Consider the following 18,461-nt stretch of genomic DNA (forward strand, 5'->3'; position numbering starts at 1 on the left):
TCATATGTAAAATAGAGACATCAGTAATACCCATTTCATAGGGTTATTACAAGGAGTAATGTAATATTTGTCAAAAACTTAGAACATTGCCTGGCACAGTAAGTGCCAGTTAAATTTTAAAAAAAAATGATGTGTGAGGGGAATTTATTGATACAAAAGGGAAGGCCACAGGAAAAAAATTGGGGGGCATCATTGCCTCAAGCTATGTCATGATAAGAACAAAGTGTAGGGAAACTCACAATAGCATTTTTTTCTCCTAGGTGATTTCTGTCTCGATCACTTTAGCTACAAGTACAACCAGACTTTCTAAGCTGCTTAATGCTAGATTAATTATATCCCTTTCTTCAGAATGGATAAAAATATTTTGGCTTTTCTATCTTAGAGCTTTTAGCATTATTATAATCAAACATTTTGAACCACACATTGCATAACCTTAAATTTAAATGTACTATGTTCCCTCTTCCATTGGCATCAGATTAAACTAGAACGCCAATAACTCGATTACCTTTTATCTTTATTAATAAATCTGATAGGACTTGCACTGAAACAATTTATTTGCTCCTGTTAGGAAGCTGCACTATCAGAGAGGTCCATTAACTCTTTCAGGATGTTGTGGAATCAGTGGGGAAATCACTAATTGCTACAGGCGCAGGTGAGTGCCATGAGTACCAAATTACGCATGGCAGCAGCAATTTCCTAAAAGACCCGTGATTTCTTAGTGGTTAAAGCTTTAATGTGCCTCTAGTGCCTAAGTCATTAACAGAGAATGATTTAGGCACAGGGAGAATCGAACTGAAATGTAAAACCGGGAGGGCATTACAAATAATAGTGAACCCAATAAAAGTGCTGGAACATTACTTAGTGTCAGATGCAAACATTTTTTCCATTAATTCTGATATGTCATGGAAGATACCAAGCAACTAAAAAGCACAAAAAGAAACCTTGTCATAAAATGGGACAAGAATCGGAAATAAATTAAAAAAGCTTTTCCTTATATATCAGCATCTTCCTCATATTATTGGCTTTCCAAGCCTTACTATAAGACCCTTCGGGAAATTTGTCGTTCAGGTTTAGGGGAAACTGAGACTAGATGTATTTCTGAGGGTGTGGAATTTGTGATATACAATTATTTTATTTTGCTTTAAGACTGCATTTTTTCTTACACAATTTAAATGAAATTAAAAAGATTATACATATATTTCTATTTCCTTAAAGCAATTATGTGTAAACGCCTCTGTTCTCCTTTTAGTCTCTATTAATATGTGTGAGTTTTTGAGTAGTTTCAATCGTAACATACCAACCATGTATGATTCCAATTAGATTTTCAATTCCATTATTTTCATGAGTGTGTAACATTTCATTCAATTCTCTATTATAAAATATTGTTTTAATTCTTATAACTCTATATATGTTATAATTAACATCCTCTTTCCCCAGCTTCATTGAGAAATAATTTCCATACAATAAAGCCAATCCATATTAAGTGTACAGTTTGGTAAGTTTTACCAATTGTTTTTATTTGTGTAGCCATCCCCACAAACATGATATAGAACTTTAAAACCAACCCCCTAAAGTTCCCTATTGACTCTGCCTTTATTCCCCTTATCCTGTGCCCTAAGAAACCACTGCTCTGCTTTCTGTTATAATTTTGCTTTTCCTAGAATTTCATATAAATAGAATCATATACTGTGTAGTCTTTTAGGTTTCATTTTCTAATTTAGCACCGTGGTTTTGAGATTAATCCATGTTATTGTGTATATCGATATTTTTTCCCTTTTATTACAGAGTAGTATTCCATAGTATGGATATACTACAATTTGTTTATTCATTCACCAGTTGGGGACACTTCTTTTTTTTTTTTTCAGTTTGGGGCTAATATAAATAATCCTACTTTGGAAATTTGTGTATATGTCTGGGATGGTTAATTTTATGTGTCAACTTGACTGGGCCATGGAGGGCCTAGATATTTGGTGAAACATCATTCTGGGTGTGTCTGTGAAGGTATTTATGGATGAGATTAACATTTAAATGGTAGACTGAGTAAAGCATATTGTCCTCCCTAGTGTGACTGGGCCTCATTCAATCAGTTGAAGGTCTGAATAGAACAAAAAGAGTGAATAAGAGTGAACTCTGCCTGCCTGCCTGATTGAGCTGGAACATTGGCCTTTGCCAGCCTTCAGATTCAGACGGAAACATCAGCTCTTCTTGAGTCTCAAGCCTGTCAGCTTTCTGACTGGAACTTGACTCTCCTGAGTCTCCAGCTTGCCGACTGCAGATCTTGGGACTTTTCAGCCTCCATAATCACATGAGCCTATTCCCTGTAATAAATATCCATATCTATAGCTCTACATATACATATATATGACTAGATATACATATATACATACATGCATCCTAATGATTCTCCTTCTCTGGAGAACCTTGGCTAATACAGTCTTTGAGTGGACCTCTTCTCTAAATTTTCCCGGGTAAATATCTAGATATGGGATTGCTGGGTCCTGAGATAAGTGCATGTTTAATGCTGATGTTTAACTGACAAAATGCTTTTTTCAAAATGGCTGTACCATTTTGCATCGCCACCAGCAATGTATGAGAAATAAAGCTGCTTCATATCCTTGTCAAACTTAGCATTTCAGTATTTTTAGATTTTAGCAATTCTAGTGTATCATTGAAGTTTTCATTTGAATTTCTCTGATGACTAGGGATATTTAGCATCTTTTCATATGATTATTGGCCATACATATGTCTTCCTTTGTTAAATACCTCTACAATTCTTTTGCCCACTTAAAACTTTTTGATTTGTTTTCTTAATATTGAATTAAATTTGATCTTTACATTTTCTGGGCACAAGGTTTTTGTCAAATATAAGACTGGCAAATATTTTCTCCCATTCTGTGGCTGGCAATTTCATTTTCTTAACCATGTCTATCAAAGAACAAGAATCTATTTTGTATTTTCTTTTCTTTTATGGATCAATGCTTTTTGTCCTATTTAAGCAACTCCATCAAAGCCAATATGACAAAGATTTTATCCTGTTTTCTTTAAGAAGTTTTACATTTTTAGCTAACATTTAGGTCTGTAGTTCATTTTAAGCTAAATTTTGTATATGATGTGAAGAGTCAATTATTATTTGTTTACCATACAGATATCCAATTGTTCTAGTAATGTTTATGGAAAAGAGTATCCTTCCTCCATTCAATTGCATTAACACCGATGCCCAAAACCAATTGACCATATGTGGGTCTACTTCTGAAATCTTGATTTTGTTTAATTGATCTTGATGTCTTCCATTATGTCAATACCACACTGTATTAATGATTTTAGCATTATAGTAAGTCTCGAATCAGGTAATATAAGCTTCCCAATGTTATTCTTCTTTATCAAAGCTGTTTTGGTTATTGTAGATTTTTTATTTTCTTATAGTTGTTATAATCAACTTATCAATTTGACTGGGAGTCCACTGAATCTGTAGATAAATTAATGAAGGACTGACATCTTAACAACATTGCGTCTTCTAATTCATGAACATATACACATGTATGTCTGTGTTCTTTAATTTAACCTCAGCAATTAATGTTTTGTAATTTTTCAGTATTCAGACTTCATTAAATGTATTTCTAAATAGTTTATATTTTTACATTATTTAAATTGGAGTTTTAAATATTCTTAAATATTAATTTCCATTTTACATAAATACAATTAAAATTTTTTTAAACATTTGCTGCCATTCAGTGGAATTTTGTTTTTTTAATTGGGGAAGGGGAACAGGACTTTATTGGGGAACAGTGTGTACTTCCAGGACTTTTTTCCAAGTCACGTTGTTATCCTTTCAATCTTAGTTGTGGAGGGTGCCGTTCAGCTTCAAGTTGTTGTCCTTTCAGTCTTAATTGTGGGGGGTGCAGCTCAGCTCCAGGTCCAGTTGCCATTGCTAGTTGCAGGGGTGCAGCCCACCATCCCTTGTGGGAGTCGAACCAGCAACCTTGTGGTTGAGAGGACTCGCTCCAACCAACTGTGTCATCCGGGAGCTCAGCAGCAGCTCAACTCAAGGTGCCATGTTCAATCTTAGTTGCAGGGGGCAGAGCCCACCATCCCTTGCGGGACTTGAGGAGTTGAACTGGCAACCTTGTGGTTGAGAGCCCACTGGCCCATGTGGGAATCGAATCAGCAGCCTTTGGAGTTAGAAGCATGGAGCTGTAACCGCCTGAGCCACCAGGCCGGCCCCTACAATTAATTTTTGTATACTGGCCTTGTAAATTGTAATTTTGCTAAATGTACTCATTAATCATAGTCATTTTTTGTAGAATTTTAAAAAGTTTTCTACATACATAATCAGATCATCTGAAAGTATATAGTTTTACTTCTTTATTTCCCAATCAAATTGTGTGGCTTTTGTTTATTCAGCCATTCATTTAATTTTATCTTCTTGCACTGTCTGGGCCTTCCATTATAATGTTGAACATCATGGTGGTAAATATTATAAAAGGTAATACTATTGAACAAATTCAAAATGGGAGAAGAAAAAGAAGAATTTACAAACTAATTAATTTCACTGTTGCTCATAATAAGGTACCAGTGGATACTGCCAAAAGAAAAAGAAGACTAACGTTGTTATACAAATGTATATGTTTATGGCAACACTAAAACAAAGATTGTTTTTAAGTCCTAAATACTAAGAGGAATTGCAAAACACTAAACATATTTAAATAAATACAAGTAGACATAACTCAATTTTTTTAAGTTTCAGATTGAACCATGGAGCAAAAAAAAAAAAAAAAATTCAATAAATTATCAACATCCTTAGTAAAGACAGAATAAAACATTAAACTCAAAATTAGAAATAACATGGATAAATAATCATAGTCACTAATGGAATTTTAAGTCACTTAGAAGCTACTTTCGGCAGTCTTACGCAAAAAACTCTAAATGAATATTTGTGTTATTGCCTTAAATACAATAACAAATGAATAATTTTATGGTGCCCTATAGAATTTACCAGATAAATTGACAGGGCTGGAATAAAGTTGTTTCACACTGATTTCACACTAACCAATATTACATACTTATAGATGGAGTGATAACTCCCTCCACAATTTTCATTCTCAGAAACAGTTGAACTCTTTCTATTGACCTTTTAAATGACTATTTCCATACAAAATGTTCAACTGTGGAAACTTAACTCTGGGAACCAAAAAGAGAAAGTGATTTAAAGAAAACAAAAGAAATGGATAAGATTCTAGAAAAATAAAATATACCAAAAGCCTTACCAGAAAAGAAAGTGGAAACATAAATCTCCCTAAAGAACAGGAGAGATTTGTAAGTAAAATAATAATCTCCTCCCTATAAATAACACCATGTTCAGAAGGTTTCACATCCATTAAGAACAGATCATTCTGATGGTAATTCACCTATTCAAGAGTACATAAAAGGAAGGGATTTTTAAAATTATTTTTATAAAGTGTGAGTAATATTTTACCCAGAAAAAACACATAAAATGAAAACTACAGAATAAATTCTCATTTATCTCTCACTAACGCATCTCATTGATGCAACTCAATGCAAATTCAATGTAATATGACTAATTTTTAAAAAAATGTTAAAAGGGCATTTAGACTGGATTCAAACCTATTTCTTCTTAAAACGAAACAAAAACACCTTGATAAAATAGGATTCAACAGATATTTCATTAAAATGTTTCCCAAGCAAACATTTATCTATGGTGCATTTTAGGTGTTCCAGCTAAAATCAGAAAGAGGACAACATGCTTACTACCACAACTGCTATAAACATTTATATGAGATTCATCAGTCAGTGAGAGTGACAAGAGAAAGAAATTAGAGGTATAACCATGTAAAATGAGGAGGTAAATGTATTTCAGATGGTAAATGATAACAAAGTGTTCCTGTAGTCCCAGGAGAGTGATCTGAACACCTACTAGAAATGTGTAATAAGTTACTGGGATATAAAATCAGTACTGGGAAATCAATAGACATCTTCTACATAAACAGTCCATTTTAAAAAATCAAGTAAACAAATACCCCATTCTTTACAATAGCAACAACAACAAAAAAGAGAACAGCTAGAAACAAATCTAAAATGAAACCTATAGGTTTTCTGAAGGACCCATGTAGAGTTGAACAAATAGAAAAATATACCATGCTTTAGTTAGGAAGATTCAACAGTGAAAAGATGTCTAGCTCTCCAAAAGTGAATTTATATAGTAAAAATTTATAAATAACAAATTAATGTAATCTCTAGTACTAACAGTTTTGTTGCTGTTGTATTTGTTTTGTTTTCTAAATATTAAGCAAATACGATTGAAAGCGTATATGGGAAACGAAGTAGGTAAACATAGATAACAAAATGTTGAATTGTACAAAATGTTGAATTGTACAAAAAAATCTATTAAGGGCCACCAGCCCTACACTAAAGTATACCTGAAAATCATAATAATTAAAACCATGTTATATTTGTATATAAATAGAGAAAGCAATCTAATAGGATGAAAAGTTCAGATACAGACTGGACTAAATTTGTGAATTAGTATATAATAAAGGTGGCATCTAAAAATCAGTTGGCAAAAGTGAATTTTAAAAATAAATCTTGTTTGGACAACTGGGACCCATTTAGGGCAAAAAAGATAATTTTTAGATCTATCTCTCACAGTGTACACCAAGATGAACTCCAATTGGATTAAAGATTTAAATGAAAAAAAAAAAGAGAAAGAAACCTCACAAGTATCATAAGTAAATATAGGTGCATTTTTTAATAAGTCTGTAGTTGGGTAGTACCTCCTAACAAGAGTCAAAATCCAGAAGGCTTAAATGAAAAGAGTAATAAATTTTAATAAATTATTTTTTAAATCATAAGCAAAGTCAAAAGACAAATGAAAAATAGTGAAACATCATTACAGTTTATATCATAGACAAAACACTAGCCTCCTTAAGATATAAAAGGCTTCTAGAAATCAAGAATAATAAGACCAACAATCCAATAGAAAAATTAGCAAAGAACATGAACTGGCAATTCTCAGAAAGACAAATACAAATGGTTTTTAAAAATAGAAAATAATATTCTGATTTTTCACTTATAATAAGAGGAATGGAAACACATACTACAGAGATGCTTTTCCTCACCTGTCATATTCCCAAATTAAAGGAAAAAACTTTGTTGGTGAGGCTGTGGGAAGACAGCATTCTCATACTTTGCTTGTGAGAATGATAAATGGTTATAACTCCTATGCAGGGAAATCTGACATTATTTACCAAAATACAAATACAATTATCTTTTGACCCACACTGCTCACTTCTGGGTATTTGTCCTACAAAATTGCCTACATGCATTCTAAATGATGTATGAATGAGGTTACTCATCCAGGCAGCATAATAGTAAACAACTGGAAGCAAACCATGTGTATATCAATAAGAAACTGATTAAACAACCCAGGCTACATCTACACAATAAAGAATTACACATCTGTAGAAAGAATGAGCATAGTCTTTATGTACCAAGATAGTGACCGCCAATAAAAATTTAAAATAAAAAGATGAAACATCGTGTATGCTACCTTTTTTTAAAGAAATGAAGCTGGTGAATGTAATTTCATACTTGCATATATTTGCATAAATACTGAGAAAATTTTTTTAAAAAATCAGTACACAGTGGAGTAGAATGGGTTGGAGGGTTGGGTTGGTAAAAAGACTTCTGAACATATATTTTATATTATTTTGATTTTTGCATCATGTACATATATTACCTGCTCAAAAAATTTTTTAATGTTAAAAAGTAATCAATAGGAGTATGTTCCTGCTCTCTACATTTGAAGTACATTTTAAATAATAATTTAAACTGATGTTTCTACTTGATTTTAAATCATATGGTTACATGTGGAAAACAATTTTACTGGATAAATGTGATATTAGAGGATTTATTTTTCTCCCAAATACAAAAGTGTTCTATTAATGTCTCTACCTCTTTGTGAGGAACGGTATCCTTTGTTTATTCACTTGTTATTGAAGACTGGGATAAACTACTGGGAAACTGAGTTTGGAACAGTTGAGACTATAGAAAATATTTAATTTTCTGCTAGGGAGAACAAGGGGGAAAAATCTTTTTACTCCAGCTATAATTGCAGTACAATGCAGTGGGTGACCTATTAACTTTGCTGGAATATACAGTATTAAATTCATCAGACAAAAGAAAAGCAGGTTATAAAAACCCATTTTGTCAATTCTTTTTTTAAAACATAAAAGATACAAGCATGTTTAGTTCTTCACGGCTACAGAATGGATTCTCCAAATAAAAGAACTAGACTCACATTTATTAACAACATGATAGATGGTTGCCTGATTTTCACTAAATACAGTTAATCTGCTTGCAGATTCTAGGTATATTTCTATTTTAAATTAATCCATCTCGCATATACTTTAAAATGGGAGAAAAACAAGTAATAACTTAGCTAGAAGGAACTGCACTGTCTTATAAATAAATAAGTATATATACTCTGTTTCTGAGAAAATGGACAAACAGCTTGCATATTTAAATATAACACTAAGTAATTATAAGGAAAAATAAGTAAAATATTAATGTTATTATAGGGTTCAAATGAAATATTGCATTCAGATTCCATGTCTGAAATTCTATATATTTTTTAAAACAAGACATAACTTGTAGCAGATGCTAATTGCAGGACAGAAAGAGTCCACCCACAAGGACAAACTGCATGGATCAAGTTAGAATCTTTAGCTGAATCTTTCAGTAGCCTTATAGGAGTCATGCCCAGTGACAGCTAAATTTGTAACACGTAGGATAATGCAATCAAATACTAATCTCATTTCCAAAGGACATGCAAACTGTCTAAGGGATACATTCCCTTTCTAAAATACTTCAAATGCTCCTTAAGTATTAAGATAAAGGCTCAAATCAGCAAGCTTCACATGGAGACTACAGGGAGACTTAATAACAGCTAGGAGTGAAAATTGTTTTTCTCCATCCAAGAACAGATTCATTTGCAATAATTATAAAACATAAATTTGACCTGCCGAATATAGATGCTGGCATTTTAACAAGATACTATATTTATTTTTTAACTCTTTATTTTCGGATTTTATGTTTTATAAAGGTCTAGTTGAGCCCAATATTTAAATAGTTGGAAACTGTAAAGATTATACACTGCATTTTAAATACCACCAAACACACACACACACACACACACACACACACACACGGTAGTGGTACAGGTAGAATAATATAACATGCAAATTTAAATTATTATAAGTGAACTAAATGTTAAAATATAAATTTCTCGGAATAATACAAATGAGATTATGAAATTGCTAATAAGAAATAAGTTGTAATCTTTTAAGTGTAATACATAAGAGAAAGTAAATATGTATAAATAGAAATCAATATAAATCAGAATCTCTGTTAAGAACTACTGTAAATATAAATATCCTTTCCATTTATTTCCCATCAATAACATAGCCATCCTTGAAAAGAACAAGAGGAATGAGTTAGCAGCCTATCTTAGTGGTTTTGTATTATCTAAATCAGTATAGCTCTACCCTCTTCTTGTGTACCCTATTCATTCTAACTAAAGCTTGGTGACTTATATATCACAACACAGACTACAGGCCATCCTCTATTATGTGTCAGTGTCCTATAGGACATTCTCTACTCTCCACTCGCTCCCTCCATAATAAATTTTCTTAGGGGCAGCTAAGTGATTATTTTCTCCCTTATCAGTTCTCATAGCCTCTTACTCTCCTTTTAATCTGAATGAGATTTGGGGTATCAGTTTTTAACAACTCTTCCTTTTTCCAGACCAATTCACAGTCTTACGTAAGATCAAATATTATATAGTCCCTTCCTTTATGTCATTAGCAAATATTGATTGCGTACCAACTTTGAGACAGTCATGAGACATATATTGTCTCAGGTATTTCCAAATGTATTTCTAAAAACACAGTAAGGTAGGGGCAAATCTTTTATTAAATTGAAAATTTTAAGTATTTTACATATAATATATGTATTATGCTGGGATAGGGAATATGTATATATATATCCATATGCCTTACTTAAGGCCTTAGTCTGTGTTCAATCAATATATTCTCCATGATGTCTTTTTTTTTGTCCAGACTGTAAAAAACAACCCCTATCCCAGCATTCCTAGCCCCATCTCCTGCTTAATTTTTCTACTTAGCATATCACCTAATATTAATATAACAGGACATGGATTTTTATTTGTCTTCCTCACTCTTTTATTCATTTCACCTATAACACTGCCTGATAATTATTTAGTGGGCATTCATTAAATATTTTTTTGAGTGAACTTTTGAAAATAGTGTGAAGAGCATGCTTCCATTTATGGAAAAAATGTAAAATAAGAAAATTCTGAGTTAATAAGTATTGAAAGACTAATTTATTAAATTTAAATTAAAACAAATTTAAAAATAGGTGGAATATAAAGCTCCCTGGAGATAGACAGATCTATAGCACACATCAGGTTTAGCAGGATGAAAATGAGGAGTCTTCCGTTCTTTAAGATGAGAGAGTAAAGGAGAATGGGAGAAAGTAGCTGTAGTGAGGTAAAATTTATATGCAGCACAATCCATCCATTTTAAGTGTATGGTATGATGAGGTTTAACAAATGTATTTAAGCATTTAACTGTTAAAATAAAAAACAAATGGAGACTAGCCTTGAAAATTCCCTGAGCAGACAAAACCAGGTTAGTCATACAAAGCATAATTTAGCTTATTTTGCAAGACTAACTCAACCTGGGTCACTTCTTGCTTTTGCCTCTGGAAATCAGAAGCAAAATTTGAACTGTTTCCCAAGGTTGATAACGAGATAATCACTGAAAATTCTAATATGATAACCAATCACTGTGACGAAGTCACTGCTTTCTTACTATATGAGCTGCTTTATAAAAATATACGCCTGAGCCTCATTCCATGTTTTGGTTTGAGTGCTACAGGTTTGCAAACTGTCCTTTTGGTGTGTGCGCAATAAACTTTTACTAATTATTACTTCAGTGATTCATTGGTGCTACTTCTGTTATTTCTGAACTTTTGGCCTAACTGCCATGGCAATGATGACACAGATTATTTCCATCATCTCCCAAATTTTCCCTCATGCTACTTGTCATTAAATCTTCTCCCACGACCCCAGCTCTAGGCAAGCAATGACTGATCTTTAACAAATTTTTCTTCAATCACTGTCCTAAACCAGTTTTGATGCTGTATGGGATGAAAAGTACGGAGTCCTAAGTATATCCACGGGTCCCCAAAACAGAGGACTGCATGGTTGAGCTAAGCACTTCAGTGATGGAGCAGCCTCCTCTGATGATTCCCATTGATGGCTTTGTAGGGATTAGCTGTAAGACTGTAAGATTAGTTGTCAGAAATGTCTTTATGTGGCAGTGGAAAGACAACGTTAGAGAATTTATTCGATAACCCTTATTTGGATTTAGAAGTTGGTCTGACCCTTCCTCCCCATGACACTTGCCAACATTTAGGTTTCTATAAGCCATGCAAGTATATGTTTTCAACAAATTGGACAGGGTGGGGTGGTTAGGGCAAGAAGGAAGCTATTGGATGTTGTGCTAATGTAGTGCTATGATATATGAAACCATGTATTTTATTTTTTTTAAAACCCTAAAGTTTCTTTAACTGTGTTTACAAGGGACAGAGCACAACATGCTACTCATATATTTAAAGTAAATGTAGCATAATGCTGGCAAATATTTGGGATGTAAACCTTTGGGGGTTTTTTGGAGCCTAAATATATTTCATTTGATTGGCTTTAGCCTGGCATTACAGCTATAGCTCCCAATTTTATGTCACCAAACTTTAATGCCATTATTCAAGTCGTTGAAACAAATGCTGAAATGTTTAGAATCAAGAACAGAGCTTTGAACCTTGTGACCACAGAATTTACTTTCGGCTGGCACTAATAATGACAGCTAACCTTTACATAGTGCTATGTATCATGAAATGTTCTAAGCATTTCAAAAGTATTAATTTATGTAATATTAATTAAATAATGAGTACTAATTTGTATTAATTTTTTATCACACAGTTCTGAGATAATTATGATAATTAATTCAACTTTACATATACGGTCACAGAAGCACAGAAATGTCAAATAGCTTGCTTACGATTATATAACTAGAAAAGGTCAGGGTCAGGATTCCAACCCAGGCCCTGAATACCATGTTTTTAAACACCATGCTTTGGGCATATCAATTGTGGCAGTTTTGAATCTAATAGCACACATTATTGCGTAGTCTTAACTCCTCCATCTTGGCTTAGAAATATTCTAAAGATGTTGTGAACTACCTTGCTGAGATTATTATACACATACATCCCCACATTAGTTTCCTAATGCTGCTGTAATAAATTACCACAAATGTAGTGACTTAAAATAACACATATTTATTATTTTACAGTTCTGCAGGTCAGAAGCCTAAAATGGATAGGCAGGGCTGTATTCCTTCTGAAGGCCGTAGGCGTGAATATATTTCTTTTCCTTTTCCAGCTTCTGAATACTGCCTACAGCCCTTATTTCATGTCCCTGCATCACTCCGACCTCTGCCTCCATCGCCATGTCTCCTTCTCTGACTCTGACCCTCTGCCTCTCTCTTACAAAGATACTTATGATTACATTGGGCCCATTTGGATAATCCAGGATCATCTCCCATCTCAAGGTTTTTAATTGAATCACATCGGCAGATTCCCTTTTACTATGAAAGGAAACATATTCACAGGTTTGGGAGGAGGACCATTATTCTGCCTACCACAATTCTCCTTTTCACTTGAAGAGGGTCTGCCATCACTCAGGAAAATCACGTTCCATGGCCATGCACTTAAAACATTTGTGTTGAATAACAGTGCACGGTCCCCCTACAGCTTCAAGAATTTTAACAAACATTGATCACTCTGGCCTTCAAATGATTTTTATTACTATTCTTACACATGAATCATCAGCCAGATGAAAATATGTCTGTTCACATTCTGAAAGAAACAAGTCCTGCGTATTCTCAATCCTGTGGCTGTTTTATCTTTGTCAGCAGGACTCTTCCTCTTTCTCTTGCCAGTTGTTTAGTCTCTTTCTTTCAACTCTTTCAAGTTGTTTCCCCAACTGCCCACACCTTTGGGACCCCTCCCTATTTCGAAACTCTTTGGTTATCACTGTCTTTATTACTCAGTTCCTCTCAGGATGTAAATGATGAAACTAAGATGAATGACAATATGTACTAATTTTTCACAAACTCACTAAATCTTTTCTGTTCCAAATGAGTACTACCTTTCAAAGCAGTCATCGTGGAAAGCTATGCATATATTCCAAAGAAAATTATGATTCTTACACTATATTTGCAGTCTCATTTTGCTTTGAAGTTGACTTTAGGGTTTATTTGGAAACCATATAAGAAAATCAGCCATATTGCATCACAGTATCAGCTTGTATTTGACTAAAATTGGCCATAGAAATCATGTATCCTAGCTCTCTCATTTGCATTTTATAAAACTGAATCCAAACAACCAAATCCTACCACTCAAGTGGATTCATTAATTTTTAAAGTGCTTTATAACCACCATCCCCCCCGCCACACACACAACATTCTCCAGTAAAAGCTGGACTAGAAAACATGGTTCAGGTCAGAAGCTGAAGTGGGAATCAGCTAACTCACCCAAAATCTAGTGTGAGGGATATAAATGATAAATGTCTAAGTTTTGCTTTGTCTTGTGCACCTGAAACTAATTAATAAAAAAAAAAAAAAAAAAAAAAAAAAAAAAAATTTTAGAAAAATCATAAATGCTCCCATAGTAATGCAATCTGCCAGATAACTGCTGTTTGTCCATAATTCATATTGCACTTGTAATTATTATTAGCATTTTATTACCAGTCAGATCAATAAAAAATTAATTAATTTAAAATAATAATACATTTTTAATCATCCTCATGATGTAATAAAGGCAAAAGGAATAAAAAAAAAAAAAAAAATCTAAATGTTGGAACTGATTTTGTGGGTGCGTTGGCAGAGTTGGGGGCAGTGAGGGTGGAAGTGGAGAGAAAGAGTGAATAAAAAAACATATAAACAGAGAGTTGACGTGACCTGCAGCGTAGTGAGTCCATGTACCCAAACAGTTTATAGACAAGGATGCCAGGTCCATCTCACACAGATTCGGTGGTGCAAGAAGGATGAAGGACGAAGGATGGCCAGCAAGAAGGATAGCCGGCACTTCTACTAAAGGTGGGCCCTGGGCACTGCCCAAGCATACTTACTTCATGGTGACAAGAAGACGTAAGTGCCCATCATGTCCAAGCATTGAGGGAAAAGTGTTGGCAAGAGAGCAAGAGGGTGTGTCACACGTGAGCAGTGACTGCTCAATAGTGAAACGTGGCCTGCCATATTTCAGAGTCCGAAGTATCACAGTAAGAGTAAAAAGCAGAAGTATTCCAAAACTGGAGAGGAGCAGAAATTTCCTTCTGCATATAAATGAGAGGAGAAAGAAATAGTGGCAATAATACTCCCAATAATATATGTTTAATAAAGTAGACCTTTGTTTACATTTACATCTCGGGGGTGGTGGTAAAATTCCATTATGTTATACCAGAATCTTTTTGTATTTTAGTTTTATTGCTTTATTTCACACATTACCATGGCTATTCATCTAACATACCCCTAGAAATAATGTTCTCTTATTCATTTAAATATATCAATATCTCTAGTGAGATGCATGAATAATTCAGTTTTCTATGCTCACTATGTGCTTTATTAAATGAACAATTAATAATTGATGAAAATCAAAGACTATTTAGTTTTTAAAATTGTATTTTTATTTTTCTTGAATGGTACAGTTTCCCTAACTCACTGAATTATGCAACCAATAGAAACGTGTAATATTTATCAAGAGCTCTAACTTTCACAAATACAATTTTTTAAAAAAAATTTGAAGCAATGAAAATAATTAGAGTTGGGGGCTGCATTCAGCTTTTAAGACAGGCGGTAGTCATTCATTCTTTGGAGATATGGATACATTTTTGGCATAAATAAAAAAGACAAATAGACTATAATGAAATGACAGCTATTTTCTATCGGTGCAGATGCTTCTCTTTCTACTTTTAAAATTATTCACATCCTCCTGGGACAGGGCAACAATTAGGCTTGCAGAGTCGATTGGAAACAGAATGTAAAGGCAGGATGGTACTAAATAGGGAAGTACTGGATAAAATAGGAAGTCTGCCCAGATGGAAAGATGAGTGGCAATAAAGGACAAGAGAACTGAATCCCTTTAGTATTGAAAGTGGTATTTAAAGTGTTCTTTCCTGTCTGTCAGGGCCACTCTCTTGAAAACATGAAGCCAGATTGTTTTGTTACCTTCTGAACTCATTTTAAGTTGTTTATAACACATTCTTTGCATAATGCTTCTTTATTTGCAGTCACATGGTGCCTATTTAATGACTTGTGAATTATGAAAATCCACCCTTGCTGATAGGCATACTTTTCAACGTGTCATCAGCCCTAGTTGTGGCTTGTGAAGTAGGATGGTGACAGGAGATTTGGTCAGTTTCTATGAATAAGTCAAATGCTATGTCTCCTGTTTCCTTCCACACATTCATATTAAGAGTGGGCTCAGCAGATTCCTTCCCAGAGTTGTAGGGGTAATTCAACTTCCACATTATGGATGGAACTTAGTAGTAAATTTGAAAACAAGCCACTGTGCAACAGCCAAATGATCCCACTTGGTTGGCAGTAAACTGGCATCCACTAATAGCATCGGAAATTTAAGACAGCAAACATCCAAGAACTCTGATTAAATATTTAAAATACTGAGACATTAAAAATAAACACTGAAACATCAAAAGTATTAAAAATAAATACTAAAATATTAAAGCATTGAAAACAAATATTGAAATATACCGTGATCTTGGCTTAATTAGATAAGACACTATGTAACTTTAAAACTGCCTAAGCAAAAATCCCACAAGCATCTGAAATTCATCATATTCAAAATGAAACCAGAAATCACCCCTTCAAACCCCACCCCATTCTATCCCTCCCATTCTCCCTGAATTGGGGTCACATACAGCAGATGACCGAAATAATGGTGTTCCTTATCTTGCTTTCATGGTCCTTATCCAGTAAGTAGGTCAACAGCATTTCCAGTCAGTCAACAGTGAAATCAGTACATCTCTTGAATTTTCTCCATCTGTGTCGCCACTGCCATTAAGTTCAAGACTAGATCATCGTTAATCTGCAATATTCTGATAGCCATTTAGTTGGTTTTTTCATTCGTTTGACACAAATCTTTACTGGGTGCCTGCTCTGCACTCTCTACCAAAAGCTGTAGTTATAAAGATAAATCAAAAGCAGTACCTACTTTCAAGTAACTTACTCTTCAGTACAGGAAACTGGACCCATAAAAATAGTATCAACGGTATTATATACGTGTGTGTAAAACAGTCCTTCCAGACAGAATGTGAGAAATTGTTCGAATTTAGTTTCCTAACATCTAATCTTGCCTCTATCCAACTTATTTCCCACCCTGATAGTAAGCATTATAAAATGCAAATCCAATCCTTGCTTAAATTATTTAGGTACCTATGCATCACCTTCTAGATAAAATTCAACTTGTTCTCTATACGTCTTTATAAGAAAGTAGCAGCCCTTAAAGTGTGCTTGGGACTCCTGGAGAGGGACGGGGGTGGGGGGGTGGGGGGGGCTGGTCCCTGAGGGCCTTTTAATGGGTCTGAAAAGTCAAAATTATGTTCATGATAATCTTAAAATGTTATTTGCTTTTCTTTTTACCCTCATTCTCTCACAAATGTACAGTCCAGTTTTCCAGACACTGCATTACTTGTGATATTGCAAGAGATTGCCTGAAGAAGCAGATAGGAGAATCCAGATGTCTTTCATTAAACCAGACAATAAAAAGAATACGCAATATTGTGAAACAATGCCATTCTTCTCATTAAATTTGTTTTGTTTGGGAAAAATTAATTATCTTTTATAAAAGTATATGATTTATGTTAACATGTAATGGGTTTATGATTCTTGTTTGAAAGAAATAAATTAATTAATATTTAAACGTTTCTCAGCTTTAATTTCTAGTGTGACAAATATCAGTAGGTGTAAATCACATAACTACAAGTACTTTGGGATTCTCCGTAAGTTTTAAGAATGCCTAGGGGGTCCTGAGACCAAAAAGTTTGGGAACTGCTGCAAAAAAGCCTTCTGTTATAGGCCAGCCTTGTCTCACACAGCTGTTTACACTTACTCTGTGCTCCAATCATACCGAGACTTTCCATTTTTCCAGAATATGTCATGCTGTCTCCTCCCTCCTGTCACAGATCATGTGTTAATCTCCGACTGCTTCCTGCCCTGCCAGACCCCACACAGAAAAGGGACTGAGGCTGAATGAGGATGAGGCAGAGGGATGTGGGCGCGCATACACAAGAGCCCAGAAGAAAATTCCCGTTAGGTGGCTGTGTGCGGCTCTTTATTCCTTCAGTGTTACACTCAAACGTCTTTCCTGGGAGCTCCTCTAAACCCTATGTCTACCCCTAAAACAGTCTCTCTGTCACTCCACCTTCATAGGACCATCTGTTAGTAAATCAACTTGCACACATTTTGCTATTTTATAATTATTTGTTTATAATAGAAATTGTTCTAGAATATAGAGATTTTTTTTTTCCCTCTTTTGATTTCAAATGGCATCCTGAAGTTTCTGGGCTTCCTACGAATTTGAATAGGTATTTCTAAAATGTAGGAAGCGCATTTAAATGCAAGTTTTGCCAACACCTTATGAAATCTTCTCAGAAAAATTTCTACTCATCTTAGTACGCACTTCACTTCATGATAATTACTGGGTTACAAGTCTATCTCCCTCAGTGGGGTGTTATTTCTATGAAGGCAGAAAACAAGACAAGCCCATTATGTGAGACAGGTAATGTAACATTTTAGAAACAACTGTCTCTTGAATCCCCAAACCCACTGAGGCAGTAAGATAAAGGCCCTCTTTGATTGTCACTTTTAGAACCAGGCTGCCATACTGCTGGTCAATAAGAATAGTTACAGTACATATACCATAAAGAAAGACAAATACTGTATGATTTCACTTATAAGTAGAATCTTTTAAAAAAATGAACAAACTAAACAGAAACAGACCCTTTAGATACAGAGAACAAGGTGATGGTTGCCAATGGGTTGGGGGATGGGGGAAAAAATCAGGGTAATAGTTTCAAAACCACTGTATTAGTCGGTTTAAAAATTGCTCCTGTTTTTCTTTCTTTTTTTTAACCATTCTAATAGGCAAAGGCAGATGGCTCCAACTCTAGTACTTTTTAAAAAAGTAGTTATAGTAATATCCTGAGATATCCAAATGGCTCTGGAAGGTTTCTTCCAAAAAATCTCTCTCCTGGAATAGGAAGTTCCTCTTAGATTAAGGAAATAGCTTCT

The sequence above is a fragment of the Rhinolophus sinicus genome, chromosome 18 (assembly GCF_057876585.1).
Source record: "Rhinolophus sinicus isolate RSI-liver-muscle chromosome 18, RSI-T2T, whole genome shotgun sequence".
In the NCBI taxonomy this organism is placed as follows: Eukaryota; Metazoa; Chordata; class Mammalia; order Chiroptera; family Rhinolophidae; genus Rhinolophus; species Rhinolophus sinicus.